The 7,324-nt window shown below is 30.2% G+C and overlaps 1 pseudogene; it reads right to left on the reverse strand.

Moving 5' to 3' along the window:
- Nucleotides 1-4,103: 4,103 nt before the first annotated feature.
- LOC114184106 (soyasapogenol B glucuronide galactosyltransferase pseudogene) lies at nt 4,104-5,900 on the reverse strand (annotated as a pseudogene).
- Between the last annotated feature and the right edge of the window lie 1,424 nt (nt 5,901-7,324).

Raw genomic sequence — 7,324 nt, forward strand, 5'->3', positions numbered from 1 at the left:
AAAAATTGTTAGTAAGAAAAAGATTGCAGAAGCATTAAAGTCCTTATAAATTCTCTTTCTTTAGTCACCTAAAAATAATATTATTAAAATCTTACTGTAAAAGGTATGTTTTTATATTATGAATTGTCAAAATATTAACGTTAAAATATGCAATCGATCCATTTTTAATTAATAAATGTTTCAAATTAGTCATGTGTGGCTAACACTATGTCTTTTAATTGTGTTTTTTATTATTATTTGCACTAATTTATTCTTATAGTCGTTCCCATGTACTAGGTTTACCATTATGTATGTTTAACTCCTTGAATATAATGATAACGAGAATTTGATTATTTTGTAATTTATCTATATTTAAAAACATTTTTAATACATTAAAATTAATATATTTTAAAGACGAAAAGGGTATGTGGGAGAGTTGACACTAGTTAAAAAATAAAAAATAAAAAAATTAAATTAAAAAGCATAAAAAATGTACTCGAGGAAATGCATTTTAATAAAAAATGATTATTTGTGTTTACGTGGACGACCCTGTGTAAGACGAGATACGTAGCATGGTGCTGGCTTCAGCGCAAATCACAAATTAGCGGGTTAGCAAATTAGTACCCTCGTTTATTTAACCGATATCATACGTAAATACGACATGCAGGTGATATGTGATATTTGCAAAATACATTTATTTGAAAATAATTGGATACGTATATATCATATGTATGTATACTGAGAAAGTATACAAAAATTTTAAATACATAATAAATATAAATTTGTTATTTTATAAATAGAAATTAAAATTATATATATTAAATTTTATCAAAATAAAAAAATAAATTATTATTGAGTAAAAATAAAAAAAAATTATATCATATAATAATAAAGATTTTCATAAATTTATTATTTTAAAATTTTAAATTAAAAATGATATCTTTTTTATGTAAATTTTACTCGCATTTTATTAATATTATCTTCCTAATAATATTTTCTAAAAAGACCTCACACCTTGCTTAATCTATGATGGGATTCATACGTCCAGGAGTTGGATATGGAATTCTGCTGGGAAAGTATAATGTTGTTCCCTAAAATGAAAATAAATTTAATTTGAAAGTGAAGTTTTAAATTTATCCAATAAAATCAGTTTATAAGAATTCTTTTTTTTAACATGATACAGCACTAAACAAATTTGACAAAGTAAACTTTAAAATACTCTAATATATTTAAAGAGTAAAATTTTCATCTCATGTTTTTCTTAAACAAAATTATTGAATTAATAAATTAGTTAATTTAGCTTTCATTTTTACATATCAATATAAATGATTTAATATTTTATTTCTGTGTATTTATTTCATTTATTTTTTATAATAGATATAGTTTAATGTTTGGTGAAATATAAGTTTTATCATAAATTTAGTGTGATCTCCTATTAATCTTTTATTTTATTTTTTTAATTTTAAGGTGCTGACAAATATTAAGGAACTTTAAGATATCAAAATGAAAGTTGGTAATAATGTCTAACACCATTTAAAAGAAACCAATTTAATAAAATAATATAAATTTAAATTATTATAGATTGATCTCAAAAATTTGAATTTTTACCTATTTTTTTTCGCCTATCATTATTAATGTAAAATTTTATTTTCTATATGAATTTAATAATATATTTTTATTTTTTTACAAAGATAAACTTTTTGTTGTGTTTCAACCAAATTTATTTTATAAAATCTAGCTTTTCATTAATATTTTATTTGAGTAAATTTTTTAGGGTAGAAATTTTTATTTTTATAATTTAGGATATCATTAAAATTCTGGAGTCTTAAATTTTATTCTATATTAACATATTTTAATAGAAATTGTTGTAAAATTAATTTCTTCAACTTATAATTTTATAAAATAATAACTGTAAAGGATATTTTTTTTTACTCTGGATAATATTATATTCTTTTTTATAGAACATACATCTTTTAATAAAAATGAATTATATAAAATTCTGAATTAAATTAAAACCACTGTGAGTCAATGATATTTTGAATTATTGCCATATACATGCAAGCAGGTTATGCGTGGCATTGAATTAGCTGACACTATGACAAGTTCGCAGGAGCACAGTGCTTATGTTATCTTCGTGTCTAAAAACTGTAAGTTCACGTTTGAAGTGTCCACATTACAATGTTACACGAATTTTTTCTTTTCTATTGGTGTGCCATGATCAAGATAACGAGGGAAACGAGTACCTATAACATAATAATAGTTCAAGTCATCAACCATTCAAACTTTTCTTCAAAATAGCTAGTAATTAAGGAGAGTTCTAATGAACCTCTCCAAAAACAAAAACTTTAAAAAATAAAATAAAATGAACTTTCCTTATGCATAAATTACAAGTAAAATTTATCCGGACAATTCGATTCGACCTTTGTTCGATTTTTGATTTCACTTGATTTGATTCAATTTTTTGTTTGACTCAATTTTTAATGTGATCTGAGTTGTTTCATCTCGATCTTTAGTCTAGGTTGAGCTGTTCGACTTTTGACTTAGGCTGACTTAATTCGACCATTCGTTCGGACAGGCCTGACCTGGGATGGCTCGACCTAAGTTAGTCTGGCTCGACTTTCGACCTAACTTGGGTCAACCCGACTCGACCTTCAGTCCTACCTAACTCCATCTCTGACCCGATCCAACCTAACTCCACCTTCAACCCGGGTCGGCCTGACTCGACCTTTGACTTGGACTGGCCTGACTTGACCTTCGGCTTGAATTGGCCCAGGTCAACCTTCGGCTCAAACCAGTCCGACTCAATTTTCAACTTGGACCAGTTCGACTAGACCTTCGACCTAACCAGGCCTAGATCAACCTTTGCCCTGATCCAACTCAATTTCCAGTTCATTTGCTTTTAATTATGCATTTACAATTCCTATCACAAATTCAGCATTACAATACTTGAACTCTTTTATTGTTTTTACCATATTTTTCTAATTTCACAACTTTAATTCAGTAGTAGCTGGTTTTCAATTTTATAGCGTTACAATTTAATACTTGTAGATTTTATTTACACCTTAGAACCCCCAATTATTGTTTTGTTTAGAGAAAATGCTCAATGAACTCAATTAAAATGTATTCCTTGAATTGACACCTAAGTTGACCTCTATGCTACATTAGTAAAAGGAGGAAAACTTAGTTTAATTTGATGAGGTTTATGTGACACTAAAAACCTCTATCAATGATATAGTTCAAATTTTACAAATTTATGCAAGTCACTCAAATTTCATCTATACACTTTGAAGAACCATACACTCTTAAGAACGCACATGCCATAAATTTGTTAAGCACATATCATAATCAAATATTTAACTTTCCATCGACCAAACTATCTCTTATGTCATAAATCACAAACATCAATATTATAAACACTTGAATCTATTTGGAGAAAACACGTGCATTAAATAAACTTATAGATCTATAGATCTACGTCTATCATATTACATTCACTAAATTGTCTACGTAACAAAGATACATAATAAGAACACATTTCACTTATAATTATGATCTACCAAACATCGTTCTTTTTCACACCACAAACTAAGAATATCAAAATATCTAACATTAAACCTTCTTTTTCACACTAAAAACTTTCTTTTTCTTTCATTTAATTTAAAAAGTATTGTATGCTTTCTTGATTATTTTTACTTTGATGATCCTTAAAAATATTACTAGTTGGTAGCTCAAAAATTATAATATTATGCTTCAATTAAAAAAAAAAAACTTGAACATTACTATAAATTGTGTTGCTAGTTTGTTTAAGTATTGTTTGCAGTCACTGTTGTTCAATTTGATTTTCTTTATTGCAAGGATTTCCACCCCTATTAACATTATGTTGGTAGTATCCGGTGATATAATATTTAACAAAAAGTGGTGCTAACATAGAACAATGAAAAAACTTAATTTCTTTATAATTGTACACAATTGTGTAGTACCGACTTGTTTAAAAAAGTTTAGAATAAAAGAAAAATAATTTGAACAATATTCAAGTACTCAAAAAAGAACAACTCCTAAAATACTATAACTATATATTCAATAAACACTTACCATAGCACAATATTCCAACGGAAAGCCTCATGGATGTAAACCTCTCTTCTTATTACCTTATTACATAGACACAGAAAATTCACCTCAAGAACTGCTCCTCATAGACATTGTACTTGAGGCAACAACAAACACAAAGGAAAACTTGATTGAATGTTGGTAAATTTTATCTAAACTCATAACAAGCTTCACATCCTAAATCACCAAGATTATGAATCCACTATTTGAGGGGTCTGTGAATAGCAATCTTCAAAGATTTGAGCTCTTCTAACAACTGCATCAAATTGCAGTAAGAGGATCCACCCTTCTCTATACTCTTCTTGGCAGCATCACTAAGTTTTCTTGTTCTACTCCTCATTTCTCTGCTCTCTTCTTTTTCCATCAAATGCACCACAGCATTTGCAATCTCTTCCCTTCCCACATCTGCACAATCCTCCATGCCTGCCCATTTGTTTTCTTTAGCTCCCACCGGGACTCCAATTTTCAACACTTCAACTATCAACTTCTCATTGTAAAATTGCTCAGCATAGGTTGGCCATGTAATCATTGGTAATCCAGCACTCACACTTTCCAGAATGGAATTCCAACCACAGTGAGTCAAAAAACCAGCTATGGCAGGGTGCTCCAATATCAGCAACTGTGGTGCCCAGTTCCATATGATATACCCTTTCTTGCTTTCTTTCATCTTCTCCTCAAACTCTTCAACAAAACTCTCTCCCTTCTCACTTTCATCATTTTTCCTTATGACCCAGATGAAACTATGGCCAGATTGATCAAGACCATGAGCCAGTTCAACAAGTTGAGAATGAGAGAACCTGGTGAGGCTCCCGAAACTTACATAAAGCACAGACTCATCTTGCTTGGAGTTAAGCCAATTCAGCCATTCCGGCTCCTGTGCAAGATCCTCCGTGTGCCCTCTATTGCTCTTTCTTTCATCATCCTTGTTAACCCAAGCTGATACTGGTCCTACACTCCAGGATTTCCCCACAGTGCTCTTATAAAGTTTCTCATAATCGCCTTCAAGTTCACAAAAATCGTTGTACAGGGCTCCATAGCTTCTGCTCTCTGATTCATACACCGCTTCGAAAAATTCAGTGGCAGAAGACTGAGTTCTTAACCAAGGTTCTAGCTGAAGTGGGGTCATCTGTATGTTGTGGGGCAACTCAGGAATGGTAAAGCTGTGAGTATGAGAAAGCAACCCCTGATGAGGGTTGTGCTTCAGGATAGAATATTTGGCACAGGTGGAGAAGTAGCTGGAGCTGTAATAGTAAAGCCTTGGAATGCCTAGTTTCGCAGCAGATTCTACTGTCCAGGGATGCAACATATCAGTGACAAGACAATCTGGGTGTAGTTCTTGAAACAGAAGCTCGATTTGATCTTTGATCATTAATATTCCAAGCCTTAATTTACCAATGGTTTCTCGAGCAGTGGCATCTTTGGCGTTTTCAAGCCCTTGAGGAAGACCGAGTTCTGCTGCAGGGAATGGAAGCACTCGAGTTGTGATGTTGTAACCAGAGTTGAAATCAGTGTCTATGGCCTTTTGGAATGTGGAAGCATTGGCAGGGGTAGTGATGATGGTGACACTAACACCATGCTTCGCAAATATTCTTGCTGTGTCTACCATGGGAATCATATGGCCAGGTGCTGGAAATGGAAGAAAAATGACATTGATTTGGTTCTCTGGTTCGGCTTCCATTGACATAGCAATCGCAGTGTTGAAGGCTGTGGATTGTGTGGTATGTAAAACAAGACTGTTTCTAATGTTACACGGAAAGGAATCTCTAGGCTCTTTGTCTATTCCACTTTTGGTGTAAGGATCCGTGTATTTTCTTTTTCTCTTACATTGAAATATCGCATAATATAATTTTTGTTGTTGTAATTTTATTTTTTGTAAAAATATAGTTAATTAATATTTGAAATAATAAAAAGAGATGTAGGAACAAGATAAAAATTTAATACTCCTTAAATACACAAATGAGATCAATTTTTATTTTACAAATAGAGATAAAATAGTGAAACGACACTCGTCTCATCTTATTGTGATCTCTATGTAATACAGTGAGAACAAATATTTTAGTGTTTTTATTATTAATATGAAGCTGCAATTAGTAATAATAGGTGCAGAACAAAAAAAAAAATCTTTGTTTCATGTAGATATTCGAACCATCCCCATTCAACCGGTCTTTCACATTTTGAACCAATTGCAACGGGTCACACGGAGCCTTTTCTTTTTGGTTAGTGTGCCATGATCAAATAGTTTAGATGTTTGAAAAACAACATTAGAAAGTTTCTATAAATTTTTAAATATAATGCAACTTTTACTTCATAAATAAATTATTTTAATTTTTCTTATAAAACATAATTTAATTTCATCCAAATATTTATTATTCTTTCAACTTTTAGTTTATAAATAAATTATTTTAATTTTTCTTGTAAAAACATAATTTAATTTCATCCAAATATTTATTAGTCTTTATTCTTCAAGCGTCGTATTTATTGATATAGGCAAATTTCATCCAATAATAATCCCGGGCTGATTTTCTCTAGATGCATCTTACATCTTATCACTATGTCTGAAAGCATATTAGTGTTTCATTTTGACATTTGGTCATTTAAAATAGCCTTGTTCTCATTGATGGCTTCAAATGGGTTTTCTATAGCTTTGTTATGCATTTTTTTTTCTATAAAATGTGATTTTCTTACAGGAATTCATAGAACTATTTGTAACAGCTTAAAAATAGAGAAATTTCATCTTTATAGTTCATACATTTCAGATATTAAGTAATTAGGCCAAAAGAGCATAAGCTATAAACATAAACTTATAAGCTTTGAGTCTTTTTATGTTAAACAACTTAAAATATAGATTATATTCATCAAGCAACTATCGAAGCCTTCCACTCAAACCTATATCTACTTTTTAACCTTACTTCAACATGCAGATTCATATATGTTCACGTCGTAATAGCGATCATAGTAAAAAGAAACACAATAATCACAAAAATAAATGGTAAGCTAATGATAATTTTCAACATTCTTAAATCAAATTATACAATACAATTTTATGACCTACAATCATTCAAACTAGACATACATTCATCTCATTCAAACTACATGCAAAAAAAGAAAATAAACACCAACATTTTAGATTCGATTTCAAATTCAAACATTAACTTGGACATTAAAAGTCATGCACCTACTATAAGATCATAAAAGATGAATCACAAATTTGCCAAAATCACAGGTTTTGATCCCATCA

The sequence above is a fragment of the Vigna unguiculata genome, chromosome 5, assembly GCF_037176805.1.
Source record: "Vigna unguiculata cultivar grain cowpea cultivar isolate G323 ecotype 2 chromosome 5, ASM3717680v1, whole genome shotgun sequence".
NCBI classification, from domain to species: Eukaryota; Viridiplantae; Streptophyta; class Magnoliopsida; order Fabales; family Fabaceae; genus Vigna; species Vigna unguiculata.